Source organism: Mycteria americana, chromosome 23, assembly GCF_035582795.1.
Source record: "Mycteria americana isolate JAX WOST 10 ecotype Jacksonville Zoo and Gardens chromosome 23, USCA_MyAme_1.0, whole genome shotgun sequence".
NCBI classification, from domain to species: domain Eukaryota; kingdom Metazoa; phylum Chordata; class Aves; order Ciconiiformes; family Ciconiidae; genus Mycteria; species Mycteria americana.
The window spans coordinates 7,274,497-7,285,103 of record NC_134387.1 but is presented as its reverse complement, the minus strand read 5'-3'; positions in this window follow the sequence as shown (position 1 = coordinate 7,285,103).

Here is a 10,607-nt window from a genome sequence, read left to right as displayed (position 1 = left end):
ACAAGCAGCCGGCGGGGCTGGCGCTCCACCCTCGCAGGGTGAGAGGGGTGAACCCCGCTGTGGAACACAGCGGTTACGTTGGGTGCCCAAACCATGGCGCGCCGCTCCCCAAAACTCTGCAGGCGCCCTCGCAGCGGGTGAGGTCCCTGGTGAGCCAGCAGGGAAACCTGTAAGCGGTCGTTCATGTGCTGCAGACCTGGGCTCATACAGCCCTCTGGTTCCTCCTCACCTGAGGACGTTGCAAAAATCAAGCCTGGAGTTAATAATTGATGTTTTGAGTGGGCAGACCATTGAAAGCAGTGCGAGTCACTCTTCCCCTTTGTGATAGTCTCAGGGTCCTTGCCACCTTCCTGAACCTCCCGCACGGTGCCCGGAGAGAAGCTGCTCCTCATTTTAAAGCCAAGGGCAATCACTCACGTACCGGGCTTGCAGGCTCTGCCTGGTCACCCAGAAAACCTCACGGTTGCATCGATCAGTCATTTGTTAGTCAATCGGCTGAGCCCATCACCCACACCCAAAAGGTCCCTGCCTGGCTCGGGCCGATTTAGCCACGGAAAGTCAGTGGTGCTCCCACCCCCCTTGGGCATCAGCTCTGCAGACTCCCCGTCTAGAGACCATCACCAACTTTGCTCCTTTCCAGGCAACGCAAATGACCCCAACCTCCAGCTCCGTGCCCCTCGCTGCTGGTGTATCGGGGGGTCTTTCCTTTTTTCATTTTAAGGCAAGACTCTAGTTTTGAGGATCCAGTGCTATGCATTTGAAGATTATTTTTTTTTCCCAGAGCAATTGCACGCTGTTCAGCGCTTGCTGTACAGTGTTGTCAAGTAAACACATTGCCTCAACCCCGAGCATTTCCTATGGCCTGGGTCATTTTTAGAACAAAGTTTTTTTTCCCCCTTCCATGTTGCAGAAGATTGCCCAAATGCTGTTACTGAAACCATGTGTGTTCATTTCTGTGTGACTCTGCTCCGGGCCCGTGTCACCGCCCCGGGAGCAGCCGAAACCACAGTCTGTCACAGCAGAGAGCAGCCTCCAGCCCCTCGAGATGCAACACGCTGGAGCGCGGCAGGCGAGGGCCTGGGCAGGACCCGCTCTCAGTGTTTGCTGGAGATGAGCTGCCCAGTTTGGGTCGCAGTTCCTGCAGGAGCATCGCTTGGGACAGCTGCTGCCAAAGCTCAGGCTGGATGTGGGGAGTAGGAAACACTCGCTCTCCCCCCCTCCCCACCCCACGTCACCCAGGACAGTGTGGGCTCCCTGCGGCTGCACCCTCGGAAAGTCCCTGCTTTCTCTCTGGAGCTGCATCTGGCCCCGCAGCACTTTCTCCCAGCGCGGGTGAAACCGATCCTGGTGCTGCCGGCACCGCGGAGGGTGCACGGGGAGCCTCGCTCTCACAGGCACCACGCAAGTGGTGCTTTCCCAGCATTTTGCACAAGAGGTTATTTTTTTCCAGGAATTTCCTGTTGGACCCTGACAGGGCTGTTCACCCCGTCTGTCCTCGTTGAAAGCACAGCATTCAGCACCATTAAATAAATGCACCGTCCCGCTTCGCAGTCGCGGCTGCTCCCCTCGCTGTTGCCAGCCGACCGCAGCCACGTGTCGGATGAGCGGCTTCCCTCCCCGCTCTCATCCCTCCACGGTTTCCCTGTTGGGGGACAGTCCAGCCACGCGCCCTGCCAGAAGCTGCAGCCCAAAATGCATCGTTTAATAATTACATCAGGAGAAAAGCAGCGATGAGCTCCCTCAGCGTCTCCTCCTGCCAACGCTCCCGGGGAGCCCCGACGGGACCGTGTATAATTGCAAGCCGATACGCCCAGGGTGACTCTAGCCTGGATGCCCATTTGGCTGTGCACGACAGAGCAGGATTTTGGCATTGCCCCTCATGTACCTTTTAAGGGAAGGATCATTCCTCACTGCAGCTGGTGCATTATTCCTTGCACTGCCCGTCTCCTCACGCACACAGGCGGCCCCAGACCTTAGAGCCCATCCTCGCCAGCGGCAAACACCGATGGAGCCAGAGTCTGAAAGCGCCAAGCACTCGCTGTAGAGCTTTTGAAGGTGCTAAAAGGGAACCAAAACCTGAAGCATGAAAAACCACCAGTTATGGAAATGCAGGCCACAGCAACTGGGTTATACTTAGAATAAAAACAAAAAACAAACAAACAAACAAAACCCAAAAAAACCCAAAGAGAAAACAAGGAGGTTGGAAAAGCAGCCTTCCTGCCTCAAAGCAGGGCTGGCTGCTCCGCTGGGTAAGGACAGGCCCACGTCCAGGCAAGCTCTGGAAGTCCCGGCGGCGGATACCCACCAGCCTGCTGCAGCGCTGGCCTACTCAAACCGGCGTTGGCGCCCGTGCTGAACGGGCTCGGCGTTACCACACGCAGGGAGCAGCACTCGCACGCCGAGATGCAGATACGGCACAGCAGAGGCAAGATGCAGAGCTTCAGCGCCGGGATTTCAGCACAGCCTCACCCACGCCCACCCGCAACCCTCGTCCATCCCACGCGTGTCCCCTCCTTCCCACTGCCCGCTGCACCGCCTGCCTCCGGCGTTTCTCGCTGGAGCTCCCCAGCCTCGCCCTGCCAACCGCTGTCTTTTTCCCCCTCCCCATCCCCGCCTGCTTTGCAAAGACTAAACTGTTCCATAGAGTATTTTTATACTGGGGCATCTCTTGCAGACCTTGTGACTTGCACCAGGGCCTGGATCTGAAGCAGCTCTGTTTTCTACGGGCACAGTCACATGGCAGCTAGTCACACTGCTGCTCTTCCTTTATTCAGAGAGCCTTTCGGTTCTCCTCCGGTATTTTTTTCAATATATTTTGCTGCTGCAGCCTGTCCGGGGGTGCGAGCAGCCCCTTGAACTCACAGAGACACCCCACTAGCAGTCATAGGGGCATGAAGGGATTCCCAGGGCAGGGCACATCTCTGCCTTTGGAGGTGCCACCAGCATCCAGGGTCCCCGCAGGAAAACGTCCTTCGTGTACCCAGGGGAAGGAGCAGGGCCCACAGCAGACAGAATAATCTGCTTTCTGGGCATCTCCCCCTTAGTGGCAGCAGCCAAGCATCCCTCTTGGTTGGGGTCACAAGACTTGATGTCTATGTTCTCCGGGACTTCTGGCCCTCATCCTCCAGCACTCACAGAGGTCTCTGTTTCAGTAGCGTCCTGCAGCAGGGAGTTCCACAGCTGGATCCGAGCATGCTGAATTATTTCTTTTCTTCTGTTCAAACTTGCTCTTTTTGGTTTCAGTACCTGTTCCCTTTTTTTCTTGCGTTATGACTAAGGGAAACTCCCAGCAGTTTGCTTTGCTGGAGGAGCCGTGGCTGGGCTTTCAGTCAGCAGTTTGCTGGCTTGCCCTGCACTACATTTCTTGCAGTCAAATTCCCACTCTCCTCTCCACGCTCCCAGCCATCCTTCTCTCTCCTCCCTTCATCGTTCCCCTTTCTTTCCTCCTCATTCTTGTTCGTTCGCTTTTACCATTCTCCCTTACAAAACAAGGCAGCACCGAGCACTCCTGGGGGGGTTTCTAGCAGAGCTTTAAGCTGTGTGAACACCGGCCGCCCCAGACCACAGAGCAAGCCGCACGTCAACGCTCCCCTCTGCAAACCACGGGACCGGCAGGGTTCACCCGGGACCTCGCTGCCCCGGGGAGCCCCCGTGCACAGGAGAGCCCCAAACTGCTGCTGGCCGGCGAGTGCTGAGCTGCCGGGGGGAGAGGAGCCTCCCCGCGCCCGACCGATCGCTCCTCGGACTTTCCCCCAGATGCTATCGGCCACCGCGGCAAGCGGAGCACCGGCATTTGCTTTGGCTGGGTGCAGACGCTTTCACATTCGTAAGCGTTATATACTGAAAATAACCAGGAAAGCCGTTTGCGTGCCTGCTGCCTGGCCCTGGATCCCGCGGTGCCACCAGAGCACCGGCCGCTCTCCGCAAGCCTCGGGAGCTTTGTTCTTATCCCAACATACGGCTGAATTTCCCACGGGGCAGCTCAGCAGGAGTCCCCCGTGTCCTGCGTCCTCCCCAGCCACCCCACACGCTTCGTCTCCTCCTTACCTCAGCCAGGCACTGCTTTTCTTCTCCTTAGACTGCAAAATCTCCTGGGCCCGGCCCCTGTGCCCGCATTAGAGGAGCCCCAGGGGGTCTCTGGGCTGCAGGAGGACTTCTACATAAAATCGCCCTTTAGCAGGTAGTGACAAGGGGCACCTGCGGGACACACCCCGTCATTAGGGGTTCAAAGGGAAAGCCTGGTGGAAAGAGGAAAAGCAAGATCTCCCGGAGGCGGCAGCGACAGCCAGGGGAGGAATTAGTCACCCGAAAGTTTGGTCTCTCTGCGACTGCAGACGCCCAGCGCTGCTCGTCCGGGAACAAACCCACCCCACCGTGCAGTGTGTCTGGGGCTCGCTGCAGAGGAGAGGGGGTCCCGATGGATGGTTTCCTCCCGCCGAGCGGTGCAAAGAGCTGCACCGAACAGGCTTGGCCAATATTTCACACCAAATATATTTATTGTCCATCCAGGCCCATATCTTTGCAGCCACAGGAGGAAAGAAACCGCTCCCCACAGCTGTGAATCTCAAGTTAGCACAAAGCAGCCCAAAAGCATCTCTGTCGGGGCGGGGTGCTGGGAGGGGGGCTCTGCCCCAGGCCCCCCGCGCTCTGCCTGGCAAAGCCTCCCAGGGTGGCTGCGCTCAGACGAGCTCCCAGCCCCATAGGGAGCACCAGGAAGCCAAATCAGTTTGGTTCGGGCCATTCTCCAGAGGTTATGGTTTTCCTGAAAATGAGAAGCAGCGGCCGGGAAGACGGTTTTCAACTGCAGCGTTTATTGGACTGATGGTGGCTCGGCCTCTCCCGCGCTGTAAGCAGAGAGCAAACCCGCCGGCCACCGACCTGCGCGCGTCCCTAGGCTACTGGAGCAAGCAGCTACGCCGGGCCGGCCGCCCCTCGCCCGGGACCCTCACAGCCAGCTCAGCAGCAGCTTCCCCGCCAGCACGGCGGCCAGCAGGCTGGGGCAGTGCCGCGGCGTGGCCGCCCCGCCGTTCCTGGAGCCCCGTGACGGCCCGTTGCAGTCGTTGCTGAAGCAGCATTGCAGGGTGGCCCCCCCGGAGCTGCCGTGCCGCGCCTGGTCGCAGAAGGACTTGTAGGAGCAAGACTTAATGACGCTGTCTGCAAGGAAAGGCACACGCACGCGGCGGTTAGGCACTCCCGGGCGCGGGGGGCTTCGCTCCTCCCCTGCTAAGCTGGGGGAGAAAGGGGAAAGCAGAGCGGTGTCCCCGCACGTTGCATCACAGATGTGGAATAAAAGGGTCTCCCTCCTGCACATGGGACTGCCGGCAGAGCCGAGCAGCAATCCGGTGGCCAAGGGATGTCCCCATGGTCACAGCGCTCCAAGTCACTGCGGAGCACGTCGCACAACCCCGCTGTGACAGTGGCCACGTATTTATAGCCACACGTGTGAAAATACGTATAGCCAGGCTATGGAGTGAACCCGAGGCGGGAGGGGAGGGGAGGTTGTTTTTGGGAACCATCTCTGTCTGTCTTGCCAGCCGTGCTGCTGCCCTGCAGCCGCTCGGTTGCACTGAGGGTGGTGAAGCATTTCTGAAGGAAGGGAGCACCATGCCACAAAGGAGGACTTTCCTTATGCCAGGAACGGGCTGGGAGTTATCGCAGACCAAAAGCCTGTTTCCGAGGACTAAAAACTTGGAAAAAACCAGGTAGCTCATCCCTGCTTCACAGGGACAAGGGGAAGCCAGCTCCTGGTCTGCCCCACCAGGTCCTCTGCTTCTCCTCGTCCTCTGGTCCCCCCCCAGCCCCTCTGGTCCCCCCCAGCACCCCCAGTCCCCCCAGCCAAGGGACTTACTCGGCGCAGTGATTGTGGAGCAGGCGTCGGCGTACTGGGGGCAGCTGTGGGAGCCCTGCTTGTTGCAGTCGTTCTCGTTGGACGCAACGCATTTGTGGCATTTCAGCGCTTTACCTGCGCGGAGATGGGGAGGAGGAGGAGTGAGAGCGGCGGCGACGCCGGGCCGGAGCCCCTGTGCTGTCTGCAGTCTGTGGGTCTCCACGGCCACTGGTGACCCCCAGCACAGGGCAGGGAGGCAGGGGCGAGGGTTAGCACCGGTCAGAGCCGAGCAGCTCTGCCGGCCGGGAATCGGCAAGGCCACGGCACGCAGCAGGCTTCGGGATGGGGGTCTCTCCTGTCCGCACAATGCACGCGAAACTCTTCCAAGTGTGACACAAAACGATGAGAGCTAAACCGGGCAGGCTAGCTCTCCCGGGTCCTCGCTCTGCAAAAACTTCCTGCAACGGAGATTCCTGTAATCTCCTTTACAGTAAAAATAGGTAGAAATTATACTAAAAAAACCCCAAACCCTAAATCTTTGTCTTCTTGGGCCAAATTTCATTTTAACGAGCATTTTCGGGGGAAGGGAGGATTCATCTAAACTGTTTTGTGCATTTGTGCGTCTTTAGACCGCAGCAGCTCCCCCACGCGACGTTTGGCACAGAAAGCGCACCCCAAAGGCGCTGCCCGGGGAAGAAGTGCAGCGACAGGCAGCACAGTGCCGGGCAGGCGCGCGTGTCAGGGAGGACGAATCATCTCCAAATCGTCCTCAAAGGAGGCCACAGGCACGTCAGATAATACCCAGCCCCTCGCCTCCGCCGGCACTCTGCGTCAGAGCTGATAACAGGTGTGAGAGCTGTTTGACCCTTTAGGAGAGGAAAATGCACAATTGCCAGAAGTCCCAGCTCAGTTTAGGAACCAGCTGAGCAAATGTGAAAGCGTTATGATCGTTTTATGACAGTAAGAGACTTTAAATAACAGCACTGTTTTAGATATCTGCAGACAAAGCACCTCCCCCCCCCCAAATAAAAGCACCAACTAAACCTGAAGATCCTGCTCCCGCCTGAAATGATGAATACTGGATTTTGATGGTGATGGTTAAATTACCACTGATGTTGGGACTAAAATTTGTATTTGCTTTGCTGGCTGAGCAGAGCCCTCTCGTGGCGAGCGGGGCCCAGCTCCTGGTCAGCGGGGTGGCTCTTGCAGGAGGCCAGAGCTCCCACCCTCATCTCGTGGGAAAGAAGAAAACCCCTGTCTGGGGGAACCTGGGCTTTCTTGGGGCCGAACGCCAGTAAACGCCTGCCATTAACCCACACAACCCCAGCTTCCACAGCGGGCTTGCTTGTCTCGTGCTTCTCCTTCGTGGGTCCTTGCAGCACGGTACAACCTTTCATTTACCCTGAGCTACAAACACAGTTGTGGGTCATCTTCTCCTGGTGCAAAGATCCTGAAACCGTCCCGACCTGAGCTCGCTTCATGGCATTGCTCTGAGCAGCACGACCACCTTCCCGCCTTTTAAGATGGCTTTTTGTGGTTCTGCCTTTGAGGAACCAAGTTTTAGCTGGGAAACACCACTCCAGCGCTGAGAAGCTGCTTTTCTTTAGCTCAGGTACCTCCTTGGCTCCATCAGAGATGGAGAGCGGGAGGCTCTGCAGTCCCTGCTGGGCACCGCACGCCCGTGCTTTGTGCAAGCGGCCGAGGAGAGGGCGAGGGGCAGGGTGCCAGGGATGGGGGCAGCCAGCAAGCAGAAGAGCAGCTACAGCGATTTACCCCGCCTAGCACTGCCTTGAGCTCCGGGACACTTACTTTCTCCGGCCAGGGATGTGATGATGGCCAGGGCCAGGAGGGTCTTCAGGGCGGACATTTTCAGCAGTGTGCAGCGCGGGGCGCGTAGCCTCTGTTTTGTCTTAAGGTCTTACAGCTAATCTGCTTGGGTGATTGGATCACTGGGCTGGGGATAACACACTTACTGCAGCCCCTGGCTAATGCCATCTTAGCAGGGGAGGACGGGACACGGCTCGCCAAGGGCACGGGCCAGTCCGGGGCACGGGAGCGGGGCAGAGCACCGGCCCGGTGCCGGTGGAGGTGGCCAGACCTGCACACGCTCACCAGGCTGGGCTCTGCTCCGCATCCCACCGGTGCACGCTTTGAGATCCCTCTCCATCTCCGGACACGTTACCTTGGTTGGCTTTCAAAGATCTTGTCCAAGCCCATCTGCTCCATCCAGAGAATAACCTCTTTCTTGCCGTTCGCAGCAGTAAGTTGGGGAAAAAGCCTCCAAAGTTTCCAACCCACCCATAAGAGAAGTGCAAGACGACGACTGACAACCCGCACGGGGCTGGGAGCCCAGCGGAGCCGGCCCCGCGTTCACCTACTCCCCAGCCCTCAGCTGGGCAGGGCGGTCTCCATCCTAACAGAGGGATTTACCCAAGGGCACAAAAGGTATCAGGGCCCGTGCGGGGATTAAGCCAAGCCCCACCGCCCAACGCCTCCCTGCTGCCCTCGGCTCTTCCTCCTGGCTGAGCTCACCGGCGGCCGCAGCACGGTTCAGCGGAACCTGCCGGGTGCATCGCTGCAGCGTGGTAGGAGTCAATGGGGCACCAAAGTTGTCTCGGGTCTGAACCTCATAGTTTATGAACGCAGATTTCAGGAACAGAGGATAACCACGCTTATTCAAAACCGACTGCGTTATCAACCACGTTAATAAAACCGTGGCAGAACATGGCCCTTCCTGGAAGATAAAGCCAGCTTCTCCAAAAACCCTTCACTGACCTTACAAACACCAAGAAAGCTTTCAAGAGTGATAAACACAATTTTTATTCAGGCAATGAAACATGGAAAAAAAATATATTAGTAATCATTATTATAATCTCATTTGTGTGAGTATAACTCTTACAAATATTTACCTGACATATAAAAGGGAAATTATTGTACATATAAAATTGATGGTGATGGCAGTTACATACGTGGTACAAAGCGATGGGGGTAGTAGTCAATGCAGAGAAAGTTCCTGCCTCTGGGGGCTGCACGCTGGAGGGACCGGTGGAAGCGATTTGCAGTCGGGGTGGTTACTCGTTGGCACTTCGTTGTAGACAGAGATCTGCTGGCAAATGCACACTTGCAAACAGCAACACTAGCGGCTTACGGGCAGGCACCCGCCGCTCTCAGAAAGGGATATTTAAATTCTACCGCAAGAAAAAGACGACAAAGACAACCAGGCTGCGACCCCGACGCACGGCTATCTGCAGAGCTTCCCTGCGCTGGTTACGCGTCTCGGCTGGGACAGCGGGGCGGCGTCGAACGCCCTCGTCTTTACGAGACGCACGAGGGAGTCGCTGCGCGCCCCTCCTGCCCCACGCCACCGGCAGCAAGCGCCGGCACCGCGCCCCTGCAGCCTCGCCGAGCGGGAGCTCCGGGGCCGAGCCAGCCCCGGCCGCAGCGCTGCTGCCGGCTCTGCACGCCGGAGAGCGGCACGCGAGATGCAACAGTCCTGCCCGTTTACAGTTACAAACACAGGCCTTCTATTATATATAACTATAACCATTATATATCTATTTATATATTATGTAACTATAACCATATTATAGTTAATCAATCATTCCTTAGGAATCTTCTTTGCCCAGACTGGAAGTGCATGCTGACAGGCACAGGAACGCAACAGCACTGGGTGGGAGAGACGGCGAAAGTGGGCCCGGGAGATGGCAGGCAGCGGAGCGGGGAGGATGCTGCCGGAGCGGGGAGGATATCGCCCTGGAGCCGCTCTGCGGGCAGCCCGGCCTTCCAGGCGGCTCCTCTTTGCCGGAGAGGGAAGACGGCAGCATCGGCCGTGCTCTACGCAGGCTGGGGTTCTGGGTCAGTGCCGAGAGCCGCGAAATCAAAACTTCTGCAATTCTCTGCCACCTCTGGGGCCAGAACAACACCCCTGAAGAGCGACCAAACTCAAACACGCTCAGGGCAGGCTCCCAGCGAGCCCAACGCCCCGAGCCCGTTGCTCTGCTCCTCGGAGCTGACCCCTTGAATGAGCGAACCTGGCCCAGGCACAGTTTATCATCCCCACTGGCCACAGCAAACACAGAAATCAAACTTCATCCCTTCAGGCAACGTGGGAAGTAAACATTCAGAGAGACAACCCGGGGCACGTATACCTCCCGCAGAGGCAGCAGCCCGGGCAGCGCGTCCCCGGGGCAGAGCACAAGGCCGAGGGCTGCCCGCGACCTGCGGTCCCTACCTGGGAGCTGCCGCCTGCGCGTTGTTTCCATCAGCCTCGTGCCGGGACCTCGGGCACCGCTACGAGCACGACAGCGAACCTGCGTGCCAGACCAGAAACTAGCCCCAGATCGACTTCTTACGAGCTCCGACAGCTCACGCAACGCTGCTCCGGTGGCCTGCTCCCTTCCGCTTCTGAACAGTTGCAAAGAGAAAAACCCAACTCCCTAAGAAAGCCCTGGGTCTCGAGGGTTTCAGTTTACCTGCACAGACCCTCAGAAGGCCCAAAGCCGCGGCACCTTCCGGGGGCCACCGCCCCCCTGCCGAAGCCCAGCTACCCGCAGCCTGGACAGGGCCGCTCTCCTCCAGGCAGGAAAGCTGTTCTGGAGCGGGACACGTACGAGGAGAGGAGGAGCGCGGTGCTAATCTGCAAAACCCAAATGCTGATGAAATGGAGGGAAGGGGAGTCATGGTCCAGCGGGCTGGGGCCGGCATTTTGAGTGTCCAAACAGAAACAGTCCTCGTAGATCATCTGACAGGGGCTTTTCTACCAGCCCGTTAGAGGGACACG